This window comes from Triticum dicoccoides, chromosome 3B (assembly GCF_002162155.2).
Source record: "Triticum dicoccoides isolate Atlit2015 ecotype Zavitan chromosome 3B, WEW_v2.0, whole genome shotgun sequence".
Classification (NCBI taxonomy): Eukaryota; Viridiplantae; Streptophyta; class Magnoliopsida; order Poales; family Poaceae; genus Triticum; species Triticum dicoccoides.
Genome location: NC_041385.1, coordinates 482550437 through 482566379, shown reverse-complemented (window position 1 = coordinate 482566379; position 15943 = coordinate 482550437).

Below are 15943 nucleotides of genomic sequence, written 5' to 3'. Positions count from 1 at the left end.
CGGTAAACGGGAGTTGCATAATCTCATAGTTGTAGGAACTTGTATAAGTCATGAAGAAAGCAATAGCAACATACTAAACGATCAAGTGCTAAGCTAACGGAATGGGTCAAGTCAATCACATCATTCTCCTAATGATGTGATCCCGTTAATCAAATGACAACTCATGTCTATGGTTAGGAAACTTAACCATCTTTGATTCACAAGCTAGTCAAGTAGAGGCATACTAGTGATACTATGCTTGTCTATGTATTCACACATGTATTATGTTTCCGGTTAAGACAATTGTAGCATGAATAATAAACATTTATCATGAAATAAGGAAATAAATAATAACTTTATTATTGCCTCTAGGGCATATTTCCTTCAGTCTCCCACTTGCACTAGAGTCAATAATCTTGTTGACATCGCTATGTGATTTAACATCAATATTCATATCTGTATATGATTAACACCCATAGTTCACATCATCATGTGACCAACACCCAAAGGTTTCACTAGAGTCAATAATTTAGTTCACATCGCTATGTGATTAACACCCAAAGAGTACTAATGTGTGATCATGTTTTGCTCGTGATAGAAGCTTAGTCAACGGGCCTGTCACATTCAGAGCCGTATGTATTTTGCAAATATTCTATGTCTACAATGCTCTGCATGGAGCTACTCTAGCTAATTGCTCCCACTTTCAATATGTATCCAGATTGAGACTTAGAGTCATCTGGATCGGTGCAAAAGCTTGCACCGATGTAACTCTTTACGACGGGCTCTTTTATCACCTCCATAATCGAGAAATATTTCCTTAGTCCTTACTAAGGATATTCTTGACCAATGTCCAGTGATCTACTCCTAGATCACTATTGTACTCCCTTGCCACATACAGAGCAAGGCATACAATAGGTCTGGTACATAGCATAGCATACTTTATAAAACCTATGATTGAGGCATAGGGAATGAATTTCATTCTCTTTTCTATTTTCTGCCGTGGTCTGGATTTTGAGTCTTACTCAATTTCACACCTTTGCAACACAGGCAAGAACTCTTTCTTTGACTGTTCCATTTTGAATTACTTCAAAAACTTGACAAGGTATGTACTTATTGAAAAACTTATCAAGCGTCTTGATCTATCTCAATAGATCTTGATGCTCAATATGTAAGTAGCTTTACCGAGGTCTTTTCTTTTAAAGAACTCCTTTCAAATACTCCTTTATGCTTTCCGAAAAAATTCTACATCATTTCTGATCAACAATATGTTACTCACATATATTTATCACAAAGGCGGTAGTGCTCCCACTCACTTTATTGTAAATACAGGCTTCTCCAAAAGTCTGTATAAAACCATATGCTTTGATCACACTATCAAAGAGTTTATTCCAACTTTGAGATGCTTGCACCAGTCCATAGATGGATCGCTGGAGCTTGCACATTTTGTTAGCACCTTTAGGATTGACAAAACCTTCTGGTTGCATCATATACAACTCTTATTTAAGAAAACCGTTAAGGAATTCAGTTTTGACATCCATTTGCCAGATTTCAAAAAATGTGGCAATTGCTAACATGATTCAGACAGACTTAAGCATCGCTACAGTTGAGAAAATCTCATTGTAGTCAACACCTTGAACTTGTCGAAAACCTTTTTGCGACAAGTCGAGCTTTGTAGATAGTAACACTACTATCAATGTCTGTCTTCCTCTTGAAGATCCATTTATTTTCTATGGCTTGCCGATCATCGAGTAAGTCCACCAAAGTCCACACTTTGTTCTCATACATGGATCCTATCTCAGATTTCATGGCCTCCAGCCATTTCGTGGAATCTGGGCTCATCATTGCTTCTTCATAGTTCGTAGGTTTATCATGGTCTAGTAACATGACTTCCAGAACAGGATTTCCATACCACTCTGGTGCGGACCGTACTCTGGAAGACCTACGAGGTTCTGTAGTAACTTGATCTGAAGTTTTATGATCATCATCATTAGCTTCCTCACTAATTGGTATAGAAATCACTGGAACTAATTTCTTTGATGAACTACTTTCCAATTCGGGAGAATGTACAATTACCTTATCAACCTCTACTTTCCTCCCACTCACTTCTTTCGAGAGAAACTCCTTCTCTAGAAAGGATCCATTCTTAGCAATGTATGGTTTGCCTTCGGATCTGTGATAGAAGGTGTACCCAATAGTTTCCTTTGGGTATTCTATGAAGACGCACTTCTCTGATTTGGGTTCGAGCTTATCAGGTTTAAACCTTTTTTACATAAGCATCGCAACTCCAAACTTTAAGAAACGACAGCTTAGGTTTACTGCTAAACCATAGTTCATACGGTGTTGTCTCAATGGATTTAGATGGTGCCCTATTTAAAGTGAATGCAGCTATCTCCAATGCATAACCCCAAAACGATAGTGGTAAATCGGTAAGATACATCATAGATCGCACCATATCCAATAAAGTGCGGTTATGATGTTCGGACACACCATTACGCTGTGGTGTTCCATGTGGCATGAGCTGTGAAACTATTCCACATTGTTTAAAATGAAGGCCAAACTCGTAACTCAAATATTCTTCTCTATGATCAGATTGTAGAAACTTTATTTTCTTGTTATGACGATTCTCCACTTCAGTTTGAAATTCTTTGAACTTTTCAAATATTTCAGACTTATGTTTCATCAAATAGATATACTCATATCTTCTCAAATCATCTATGAAAGTCAGAAAATAACGATACTCGCCACGAGCATCAACACTCATTGGATCGCATACATCGGTATGCATTATTTCCATCAAGTAAGTATCTCGTTCCATTGTTCCGGAGAACGGAGTTTTAGTCATCTTGCCCAAAAGGCACGGTTCGCAAGCATCAAATGATTCATAACCATGTGATTCCGAAAATCCATCTTTATGGAGTTTCTTCATGCGCTTTACACCGATATGACCCAAACGGCAGTGCCACAATAAGTTGCACTATCATTATTAACTTTGCATCTTTTGGCATCAACATTATGAATATGTGTATCACTATGATCAAGATTCAATAAACCATCACCATTGGGTGTATGACCATAGAAGGTTTTATTCATGTAAATAGAATAACAATTTATTCTCTATCTTAGATGAATAATCGTATCGCAATAAACATGATCTTATCATATTTATGCTCAATGCAAACACCAAATAACATTTATTTAGGTTTAACACTAATCTCGAAAATATAGGGAGTGTGTGATGATGATCATATCAATATTGGAACTACTTCCAACACTCATCATCACTTCCCCTTCAACTATTCTCTATTTATTCTGTAACTCCTGTTTCGAGTTACTAATCTTAGCAACCGAACAAGTATCAAATACTTAGGGGCTACTATAAACACTAGTAAGGCACATATCAATAACCTGTATATCAAATATAATCTTGTTCACTTTGACATCCTTCTTATCCACCAAATATTCAGGGCATTTCCGCTTCCAGTGGCCATTTCCTTTGCAGTGTAAACACTTAGTTTCAGGATTTGGTCCAGCTTTGGTCTTCTTCACGGGAATGACAACTTATTTGCCATTCTACTTGAAGTTTCCCTTTCTTTCCCTTTGCCCTTTTCTTGAAACTAGTGGTCTTGTCAATCATCAACACTTGATGCACTCTCTTGATTTCTACCTTCGTCGATTTCAACATCACGAAGAGCTCGGGAATCATTTTTGTCATCCCTTGCATACTATAGTTCATCACGAAGTTCTAGTAACTTAGTGATTGTGACTAGAGAATTCTGTCAATCACTATCTTATCTGGAAGATTAACTTCCACTTGATTCAAGCGATTGAAGTACCCAGACAATCTGAGCACATGCTCACTAGTTGAGCGATTCTCCTCCATCTTTTAGCTATAGAACTTGTTGGAGACTTCATATCTCTCAACTCGGGTATTTGCTGGAAATATTAACTTCAACTCCTGGAACATCTCATATGGTCCATGACGTTCAAAACGTCTTTGAAGTCCCGATTCTAAGCCGTTTAAGCATGGTGCACTAAACTATCAAGTAGTCATCATATTGAGCTAGCTAAACATTCATAACGTATGCATCTGCTCCTGCAATAGGTCTGTCACCTAGCGGTGCATCAATGACATAATTCTTCTGTGCAGCAATGAGTATAAACCTCAGATCACGGATCCAATCCGCATCATTGCTACTAACATTTTTCAACACAATTTTCTCCAGGAACATATCAAAATAAACATATGAAAGCAACAATGCGAGCTATTGATCTACAACATAATTTGCAAAATACTACCAGGACTAAGTTCATGATAAATTTAAGTTCAATTAATCATATTACTTAAGAACTCCCACTTAGACAGACATCTCTCTAGTCATCTAAGTGATCACGTGATCCAAATCAACTAAACCATGTCCGATCATCACGTGAGATGGAGTAGTTTCAATGGTGAACATCACTTTGTTGATCATATCCACCATATGATTCACGTTCGACCTTTCAGTCTCCGTGTTCCGAGGCCATATCTGTATATGCTAGGCTCGTTAAGTTTAACCTGAGTATTCCGCGTGTGCAACTGTTTTGCACCCGTTGTATTTGAAAGTAGAGCCTATCACACCCGATCATCACGTGGTGTCTCAGCACGAAGAACTTTCACAATGGTGCATACTCAGAGAGAACACTTCTTGATAATTAGTGAGAGATCATCTTAAAATGCTACCGTCAATCAAAGCAAGATAAGATGCATAAAGGATAAACATCACATGCAATCAATATAAGTGATATGATATGGCCATCATCATCTTGTGCTTGTGATCTCCATCTCCGAAGCACCCTCGTGATCACCATTGTCACCGACGTGACACCTTGATGTCCATTGTAGCATCATTGTCGTTTACGCCATCCATTGCTTCTACGACTACCGCTACCGCTTAGTGATAAAGTAAAGCAATTACAGGGCGTTTGCATTTCCTACAATAAAGCGACAACCATATGGCTCCTGCCATTTGCCGATAACTTCGGTTACAAAACATGATCATCTCATACAATAAAATATAGCATCACTTCTTGACCATATCACATCACAACATGCCCTGCAAAAACAAGTTAGACGTCCTCTACTTTGTTGTTGCAAATTTTACGTGGCTGCTACGGGCTGAGCAAGAACCGTTCTTACTTACGCATCAAAACCACAACGATAGTTCGTCAAGTAGTGTTGTTTTAACATTTGCAATGACCGGGCGTAGCCACACTCGGTTCAACTAAAGTTGGAGAAACAGATACCCGCCAGCCACCTGTGTGCAAAGCACGTCGGTAGAACCAGTCTCGCGTAAGCGTACGCGTAATGTCGGTCCGGGCCGCTTCATCCAACAATACCGCCGAACCAAAGTATGACATATGCTGGTAAGCAGTATGACTTGTATCGCCCACAACTCACTTGTGTTCTACTCGTGCATATAACATCTACGCATAAAACCAGGCTCGGATGCCACTATTGGGGAACGTAGTAATTTAAAAAAAAATTCCTACGCACATGCAAGATCATGGTAACGCATAGCAACGAGAGGGAGAGTGTTGTCCACGTACCCTCGTAGACCGAAAGCGGAAGCGTTAGAACAACGCAGTTGATGTAGTCGTACGTCTTCACAGCCCGACCGATCAAGCACCGAAACTACGACACCTCCGAGTTCTAGCACACGTTCAGCTCGATGACGTCCCTCGAACTCCGATACAGCCGAGTGTCGAGGGAGAGTTCCATCAGCACGACGGCGTGGTGACGATCTTGATGTTCTACAGTCGCAGGGCTTCGCCTATGCACTGCTACAATATTATCGAGGAGGACTATGGTGGAGGGGGGCACCGCACACAGCTAAGAGATCAAGAGCTCAATTGTTGTTGTGTCTAGAGGTGCCCCCTGCCCCCGTATATAAAGGAGCAAGGGGGGAGGGGGCGGCCGGCCTAGAAGGGGTGCCCCAGGAGGAGTCCTACTCCCACCGGGAGTAGGACTCCCTCCTTTCCTTGTCCAACTAGGAGAGGGGAAGGAAGGGAAGGAGAAGGAGACGGAAGGAGAGGAAGGAAAAGGAGGAAAGGGGGGCCGGCCCCCTAGTCCAATTCTGTTTGGGCTAGGGGGGCACGCGCCCTGCCTCCTCTCTTCCACCACTTGGCCCATGAGGCCCATTGCTTCTTCCTCGTATTCCTATAACTCCCCGGTACCCTCGAAAATACCCGAATCACTCGGAACCATTCCGAAGTCCGAATATAGTCGTCCAATATATCGATCTTTACGTCTCGACCATTTAGAGACTCCTCGTCATGTCCCCGATCTCATCCGGGGCTCCAAACTCCTTCGGTACATCAAAACTCATAAACTCATAATATAACTGTCATCGAAACATTAAGCGTGCGGACCCTACGGGTTCGAGAACTATGTAGACATGACTGAGACACGTCTCCGGTGAATAACCAATAGCGGAACCTGGATGCTCATATTGGCTCCCACATATTCTACGAAGATCTTTATCGGTCAAACCGCATAACAACATACGTTGTTCCTTTTGTCATCGGTATGTTACTTGCCCGAGATTCGATCGCCGGTATCCCAATACTGAAGGAAATATGCCCTAGAGGCAATAATAAAGTTATTATTTATTTCCTTATATCATGATAAATGTTTATTATTCATGCTAGAATTGTATTAACCGGAAACATAATACATGTGTGAATATATAGACAAACAGAGTGGCACTAGTATGCCTCTACTTGACTAGCTTGTTAATCAAAGATGGTTATGTTTCCTAACCATGAACAAGGAGTTGTTATTTGATTAACAAGATCACATCATTAGTTGAATGATCTGATTATGCCTCTATTGCTTCCTTCATGACTTATACATGTTCCTATGACTATGAGATTATGCAACTCCCGTTTACCGGAGGAACACTTTGTGTGCTACCAAACGTCACAACGTAACTGGGTGATTATAAAGGTGCTCTACAGGTGTCTCCAAAGGTACTTGTTGAGTTGGCGTATTTCGAGATTAGGATTTGTCACTCCGAATGTCGGAGAGGTATCTCTGGGCCCTCTCGGTAATGCACATCACTTAAGCCTTGCAAGCATTACAACTAATGAGTTAGTTGCAAGATGATGTATTACGGAACGAGTAAAGAGACTTGCCGGTAACGAGATTGAACTAGGTATTGGATACCGATGATCGAATCTCGGGCAAGTAACATACCGATGACAAAGGGAACAACGTATGTTGTTATGCGGTCTGACCGATAAAGATCTTCGTAGAATATGTAGGAACCAATATGGGCATTCAGGTCCTGCTATTGGTTATTGACTAGAGACGTGTCTCGGTCATGTCTACATTGTTCTCGAACCGTAGGGTCCGCACGCTTAAGGTTTCGATGACAGTTATATTATGAGTTTATGAGTTTTGATGTACCGAAGGAGTTCGGAGTCCCGGATGAGACCGGGGACATGACGAGGAGTGTCGAAATGGTCGAGATGTAAAGATCGATATATTGGACGACTATATTCGGAGTTCGGAAAGGTTCCGAGTGATTCGGGTATTTTTCGGAGTACCGGAGAGTTAGGGGAATTCGCCGGGGAGAAGTATTGGGCCTTATTGGGCCCTGCGGGAAAGAGAGAGGGGCTGCCTAGGGCAGGCTGCGCGCCCCCCCATGGCCTAGTCCTAATTGGACTAAGGGGAGGGGCCGCACCCCCTCCTTCCTTCCCTTCTCTCTTCCCCTTCCTTGTCTCCTACTCCTAATACATGGAAGGACTCCTAGTTGGACTAGGAAAGGGGGAATCCTACTCCCGGTGGGAGTAGGACTCCCCTAGGGCGCGCCATAGTAGAGGGCCGATCCTCCCCTCCTCCACTCCTTTATATACGGGGGTAGGGGCACCCCATGGACACACAAGTTGATCATTGAGATCGTTCCTTAGCCGTGTGTGGTGCCCCCTCCACGATATTACACCTTGGTCATATTGTAGCGGTGCTTAGGCGAAGCCCTGCGACAGGAGAACATCAAGATCGTCACCACGCCGTCGTGCTGACGGAACTCCTCCCCGCGCCTCTGCTGGATCGGAGATCGGGGTGCGTCATCGAGCTGTACGTGTGTCAAGAACTCGGAGGTGCCGGAGTAACGGTGCTTGGATCGGTTGGACCGGGAGGACGTACGACTACTTCCTCTACGTTGTGTCAACGCTTCCGCTTCGGTCTACGAGGGTACGTAGACAACACTCTCCCCTCTCGTTGATATGCATCACCATGATCTTGCGTGTGCGTAGGAATTTTTTTGAAATTACTACGTTCCCCAACAAATACCTAGTTCAATCTCGTTACCGAAAAGTCTCTTTACTCGTTACATAATGCATCATTCCGTAATTAACTCATTGGCTACATTGCTTGCAAGGCTTATAATGATGTGCATTACCGAGAGGGCCCAGAGATACCTCTCCGACAATCGGAGTGACAAATCCTAATCTCGCAATACACCAACCCAACATGTACCTTCGGAGACACCTGCAGAGCTCCTTTATAATCACCCAGTTACGTTGTGACGTTTGGTAGCACACAAAGTGTTCCTCCGGTAAACGGGAGTTGCATAATCTCATAGTTGTAGGAACTTGTATAAGTCGTGAAGAAAGCAATGGCAACATAGTAAACGATCAAGTGCTAAGCTAACGGAATAGGTCAAGTCAATCACATCATTCTCCTAATGATGTGATCCCATTAATCAAATGACAACTCATGTCCATGGTTAGGAAACTTAACCATCTTTGATTCACAAGCTAGTCAAGTAGAGGCATACTAGTGATACTATGTTTGTCTATGTATTCACACATGTATTATGTTTCCGGTTAATACAATTCTAGCATGAATAATAAACATTTATCATGGAATAAGGAAATAAATAATAACTTTATTATTGCCTCTAGGGCATATTTCCTTCACTGGCCCTGCCGGATTTTTTGTCCAGGAGGTCACGTAAATCGTGTGCTGACTTGTGTGGGGCATCATTAGCCGTCCTATCGTGGGCACGGGGTGGTCGGTCCGGCTGATCGGCTGTTTTCGGATTAACGGGCTCTATGGCCTCGCCGTCGAATTCGGGCAGCAGCTTGCGTTTTGGATAGCTCTTAGTGTGGCGATCGCCACCGTATTTCTCTTCAATGTCAAGCACCTTGTTCCATCTGCGATTGAGCGTATCCTGCTCGGCCTTAAGCCTTTGCTTATGCTTTTTAAGCTCCTCGCGATGGCAATAAGCCTTCTTTGGAGGTTCTCTTGTTCCAAGTGTTGTTCTGGGATGATGAGTGCATCATCATCTGGACTGTTCTCCTCTTCGGAGACAAGTCGATGAATTTTACCCTCGGGATCGGCGTCATCTAACGTCGGCTCTGGACTATGTTCACCGTCCCCTGGCTCATCCTGCTCCATTGCTGGGTCCATGGGGTCGTCGTTTCCCTTGGAGTCGAGCGGGGTATTGTTCTTTCTTGAGCTATTGTCGCTGTTTTTACTATGGCGGGATTTGGAGCGGTGCCTACGGCATCGCTTTGGTGGCCTATCGAGGGGATTATCCTTTGTTGCATCATCGCCATCGCCTTCTTTCTGTGTGCCCACCATATATATCATATGATGAGGTGGCTGTCCAGCACCTTGTGGGCGGTGGTTCCTGTTCTTCTCCTGTGTCATCGTAGATACCATCGACGTCTTCGGAGTTGAAATCGAGCGTGTCGGTTAAGTCATCGACAGTGGCTATTAAGTGGGTGGTGGGTGGGGAAGAATTTCTTCATCGTCCGCTTCCAACTCGAGCCAAACATAGTTCGGCCAAGAATCTCTCGATAAGGGAAGAGACCTTAATGAATTTAGCACATCACTCAAGGGCGAGTGCTAAAAAATTTCCACGGAGGTGAACTCCATGACCGGTGCCTAATCAGACTCGATAGGCACGGACGCACGCGGTTCGGATCCTATGGCCGGAGACAAGTCCGGGGATCCGACCACACCGACCTCATAGGAGGTGGGACCAGTGTTCGGCTCCAAGGCCGATGAGTATGCGGCCCTCGTGGCGGGGTCCATCCACCCGTCCTTGGAGTGCGCAATCTGCTCCGGGTTGATTCCCGGGGCCGCCACAGGTGTGATCTTCCGAACACTGTCTAATGGCAGATCTAAGTCATGCTCATCGCGACTGTTCAGCGTACCTGACATAGGCTCAAATCCGTCGAAGATCAAGTCCCCATGGATATTGGCAGTATAGTTCAAGCTTCCAAACCTAACCTGATGGACAGGGGCAGTATAGTTCAAGAATCCATCCGAGTTGGCCCGTAGTACGAAGCCACCGAATATGAAGATTTGTCCGGGAAGGAAAACCTCCCCCTGGACTGCGTTGTTGAAGACGATTGAAGAAGCCATCAAGCCTTATCATGGTGGCATAGTGGAACTCTCAATGAAAGCACCAATGTCGGTGTCAAAACCGGCGGATCTCGGGTAGGGGGTCCCGACCTGTGCGTCTAAGGCTAATGGTAACAGGAGACAAGGGACACGATTTTACCCAGGTTCGGGCCCTCTCGATGGAGGTAGTACCCTACTTCCTGCTTGATTGATCTTGATGATATGAGTATTACAAGAGTTGATCTACCACGAGATCGTAGAGGCTAAACCCTAGAAGCTAGCCTATGATTATGATTGTTGTTCCTCCTACGGACTAAACCCTCCGGTTTATATAGACACCGGAGGGGCTAGGGTTACACAGAGTCTGTTACAGAGAAGGAGATCTACATATCCAAATTGCCAAGCTTGCATTCCACGCAAAGGAGAGTCCCATCCGGACACGGGACAAAGTCTTCAATCTTGTATCTTCATAGTCCAACAGTCCGGCCAAAGTATATAGTCCGACTGTCCGAGGACCCCTTAATCCAGGACTCCCTCAACCACATTAGCTTTAGCCATGACGACGTCATTGGCTTCTACAGTGTTTTTGGTGGCCGCCTCAGTATTTTCAGCCTCCACTTGAGTAGCTGGAGGGTTCGACACATTCTCCTCGAGAACATCTAATTGGTTGGTAGGGGGTGTGGCAACACGTTCTTCTTCTTCTTCTTCTTCACGGGTTGCTTATTGTTCTGCGGCTGATGTAGCCGGTGTATCTTCAGCAACTTGGGCTTCAGATTCAGAGACGTTCACAGTGGGAGTGGCTTCAGGAAACACTTGTTGTGCAACTGAGTTATTTTGCACTTCTCCTTCTGGAACGCTCGATGGAGCGACTTGTGGCCTTGGTCCTTTGCGAAGCTTGCGAAATGCGGGCGACACTTTTGGAGAGGGAGTTGGCTGTACCACATAGTCGTCATCATTAAGTATCGGATTAGTGACTTGGGGTGGGGGAGTACTTGGTGAGCTTCGAGTTGGAGTTTCTTGTAGTGGGTGATCAGCCCATGAAGCATCCTGAGTGATTAGTGTCAAAGGACGACCAATGCTGATGAGTTCGTTGTTCATGTGAACAGGCGATGATACCAGTTGGTGCTTGATCTGAGGAAGGACTTTATCATCATCTACATTGTCTTGGGGACCAATGTCTTCAGTTGTGATGGGATCAACAACTGGAATTTCTTCAGCTTCAGGAGCCTCTGTGGAAGCAGGCTCATGAACTATTAACTGACACTCTTGGTGTTCGGATGCAGGATGAGCAAAAGCGATGGGCTCGACAATGAGGGGCTCTGTGGGAGCAGACCGATCTTTCTTCTTTGTTTTTCTCTTCTTGGTCAGTGGAGCATCGTCGGTGGTGTTCTCGAACTTGCGCTTTCTGGCTTTGGCTTCAGCTGCCCTTGTTTTATTCAGTTCCGAAGCCGCCGTGGGAACCTTAGGCTTCGAGCCTGTCATGTTGGCAGGGAATACAATGCGAGGTTCTTTCCGCCCTGATGCTTCAGCTTGTGCCACAACAGGCTTCTTCTTCTTGGCAGCCATCTCGGGGTCTATGCCAGGACGCCCAAGTGCCTTGCACTTCTCAGCTTCATTGTAAGCTTGAACACAGTTGGCAGTGAGATTTTTCATCCGCTCGCGTGAACCTTTGGCTTCTTCACGTTTCTTGTGGAATGCCTCCTTGAGGTCATGCAACATCATCTTGAAGTTTTGAACATCAGCCACACTGAGCTTGGCCATGTGCTTCTTGAACTGTTCTTTCTCATAGTCAATTTTGTTCTTCAGTTCAACAATTTTTTGAGCCAGAGCCAGCTCAGGAGCAATGGCGCCTTGGAAGGCGACGCTGATGCCAATTGGGAGCTGAAGATCATCAAAGCTGAGGTTTGGGTTGTCAAACAACTCATCAATGAAATTGTTCAGAATGTTCACATCAAAAAGGGGCAGATCGTTGAAGATCTCCGCCTCTTGCTTGCTCTTAATCAGCTGCTCAAGGGCATCATCACCACACTCATCATCAGTTGACAGATCAATAGCTTCATTTTCGTTTTGCACCACGACAGATGGGGTCAGTGCTTGACCAGAACTCTTAACAATTTTCTTCTGGGGCTTCTCCTTCTTCTTGGAGACTCGAGATAGATCTTCAGAATTAATACTTGGTGCAGGAGGAGCAGTTGCCAATGGCTTCACATGTGAAGCTTTTGGTGCAGCAGAAGGTTTTGAAGCCCTAGTTTTCTTCTGCTTCTGTGGCTTAGGAGGAGCTAACGCTTCATCAGAATCTACGTCATCAGCTGAGTGATCCACATTAGCACCCTGAACTGCTATGTGAGTGATGAGGCCTTCGAGGTTGTAGAAGGGGCCGATTCTGTTTTCATTGGCTTCACGGGTGCCATCATCCCGAGGAGCAGATGGACCGGGGTCGAAGTCAAGTCCAAATGCCTTCTTGTTCTTCACAGCAGAGTCTTTGGCAAACTTGAAGTTGTGCTTGAACAGATTGTCTTCGTGACACCATAGTAGAGAAGATGGGTCAGCATTCTCGGGCTGTGGTCCGCGAAGCATGCACGGGTAGAAGCCTTGATCAATAGCTTCAAACAGGGACTAGGGTTGAAGATTTTTTTATAATATATCTCGCCAGGGCTGCTTGATGGCATTCTTTTCAGCATACTCAGCTGTGACAAATCTGTACTTGTACCACTCTTCAGCCCAATATCTTTGAATCCATTGGATTCGAGTTTTGTGTTCACCATAGGTTTCTTCAGGGTCTTCCTGTACAGTTCATGGAGATCTGGTGGCAAATCTTTGGATGTACTCCCACGGTGCTGTCTGCCCCCCTTTCTAGCTGAATTTTCAGTTGTCATGAAGCTTAAACTGAATGGCTTCAGAATTTGCAAAGGCTTCCGACGGCTGGTCAGACAAGAACTGGCTTCAGGAGAATTTATGTGACTTTGTAAGAATTCTGCAAATGAATGCAGACTATGAGAACCAAGGGATTCTCCTGTGGACATGTACCTGTGACAGCATTAGAGGTGCGAGGGAAGGGGAAGAGGTCATATGCATTCTTAGAAGATTTTGAAGATAAATCAGTTTGAAGACATTGACCTCATAACGCGAAGACATTCACTTATTTGTTGTGAGTTGGTTCCAGATTTGTACGAATCCAAGAATAGGTACAAGTGAGGAATCTAACTTATAGTGAAGCGTAAGTGAATAGACTAGGCATAATATGAGATGCAGAACAGGATAGATTCAACTTTGGAAGCATACAAACCACTTTTGTTAGAGAAGGATGAATCTATCAGATCAAAAAGACAGTAAAAGTAAGTTTTAATTACCACACGAAGAACTGCTAGACAGAACGGAGTTGGAGGCCGAGCAGTTCAATCTCCCGTGCCATAACTTGGCAACGGAATACACGTACGGCGGCGGCGGAGAAGACGAGGTCCGCGGCCGGCGTGAGGACGGTGTCGGTGGGGTCACGACAGCTAAGCGCTTTGTCACCGGCATCGTCGAGAGCTACCGGTGGCGCTAGGGTTTTGTGCGAGGTGGCGAGGTTGGAGAAGGATTTTTACTGTGATGTGATGTGACACTCTAAAAATTTTATTTGGTTTTTATCAAATTTTTTTGTGGTTTTTGAGGAAAGGCCTTGTTTTAAAATTTTTCTTTTTCAGAAAAACCTTCCACTTAAAAACTTCCTTTGCCTTGGCAAGGATTTTATTTTTCAAACCTTAGTGTTTGATCTTTTGAAACTTCTTCTCTGTTGGTTCCCTCTCAAAATTTATTTTTGGGAGTTTAAATTATTTTTCTTTTAAAATAAAACTCTATGAAAATTTGGGGAATTTCATATCTTGGAACCATCCTTGACTTAGCATTCTTGCCCATGTGATAAAACCTCTCCAAAACCTCCCCTACACCTTGTGATCAACCCAAGTTCTCTGTCCCAACTAATCCAAACAAGTTTTGGATTTTATTCTAATTATTTTCCCTCTCAAATCAATTCTGAAAATTATTTGGAGCCTTAGTGATTTTCAAAGCAAGTACTCTTTTTCATTTGAGTTTTGACCTCACACCAACTCCCCTGGATAGTCCTTTGTACCCACAACTCAGAACCATCTTGATCCACTCCTTCTCTTTTCAAAATTTTCAAAATTCAGTCTCTGCAAGTTTGGACCAGATTTGCCAAATTTGATGAAATTCATATCTACACTCCCCCAAAAATTCCACCAAAATTCAGGCAACCTATTTGAGCAATGAGAAGCCACTCCACCAAGTATCAGCTCATGGAAAAATCCCTACATGCCTGGAGCATTCTATCGAACACCTGAGCTACACTGTTCCTTTGCAAATTCAGTAAGTTCAGTCTTCAGTGTCGTCTTCGTCCGTCAGTTTCAGTCACGCGGCCACAGTGCCCTTGGCACGTTCCTCGCCGCCTCTTCCTCTTGTCCGAAGCTTCACACGCGTGCGTGGAGCCTTCCTGGCGTCGGTAGCGTGCTGGCCCGCCCTCGCCGGCGTCTTCTGCAGCGTCGGGACCTCCCGTGGCGGCCGACAGGAGACACACCACGGCAGAACGCCGTTCAGCGCCGCCCAAAGCCCCCTGGCTCTCCGCGTGGCCTCATGCACGCCAGCGCACGCCCGTGGCACAGCCACCGTGGCCGGCAAGCACGGGACGCGCTCTCCGCCGCCGACGGGCCCGCGCCATCCCCGTTCCGTCGAGCTCGCCCTTAACACCCAAACCCCGGCCAGTTTAGCACCAAAACGGACCCATTGAACCTCCGTGATGACGCTCGACCCCCTAACCACCCCGACCGAGCACTGCGCCACCGTAATCACTCGCCGGTGATCCCCGTTCACGGCAACCGCCTCGGACCGCCTATATAAAGGGGCCCCGAGCTCACTCTCGTGCACGCATCATCACCACTCCTCACCAACACCCCACCAGGCCACTAGGGGGACCCCGAGGAGGTCTTCCCCCTCAACTCCGGCCGCCCCGATCCGCCTCGGCCGCCACCTCGATTCGCTCTGGTGAGGCCGTCTCCGGCGCCCAAACCCCGTTCGTTACCCTCTCTAGCTACCAGGAGCATAACCCCCTCTTCAATTTAACCCTTGCAGCCCTCTCCGACGAGCCCCTCGACCACCCGAGCCGCCGTCCGCCGGAGCAAAGCTCGCCGTCGACGTGGTGCTCGCCGACCGCCTCCACCACCATCAACCGACGCGGAAGGGTGACCTGAGCACGGAGGTACCCTCCGATCTCTCTGCCTCGCCGTGGATCGCCGCCGACAACCACGCGGCTCTCGGGCACCGGCGAACTCTGCCGCCCCGTTTGAACATTTGAACCTGACAAGTGGGACCCCACCGTCATCCTCTCTGCTCTCTCTTTTGAATCGTGTTCTGGAAGCGCCTTCGGGCATAATGCGTTTTCTCTTTGGGCTGGCGTAGTTTCTGCCGAAGCGTTTTCTGTTTTTATAAACTAGCCCCTAGAAAACTTCGGTTTCATTATAGATGAGTCCCTGGACAAAAACCTTTATAACTTTTAAACAGAAAAGTATTTTTGAT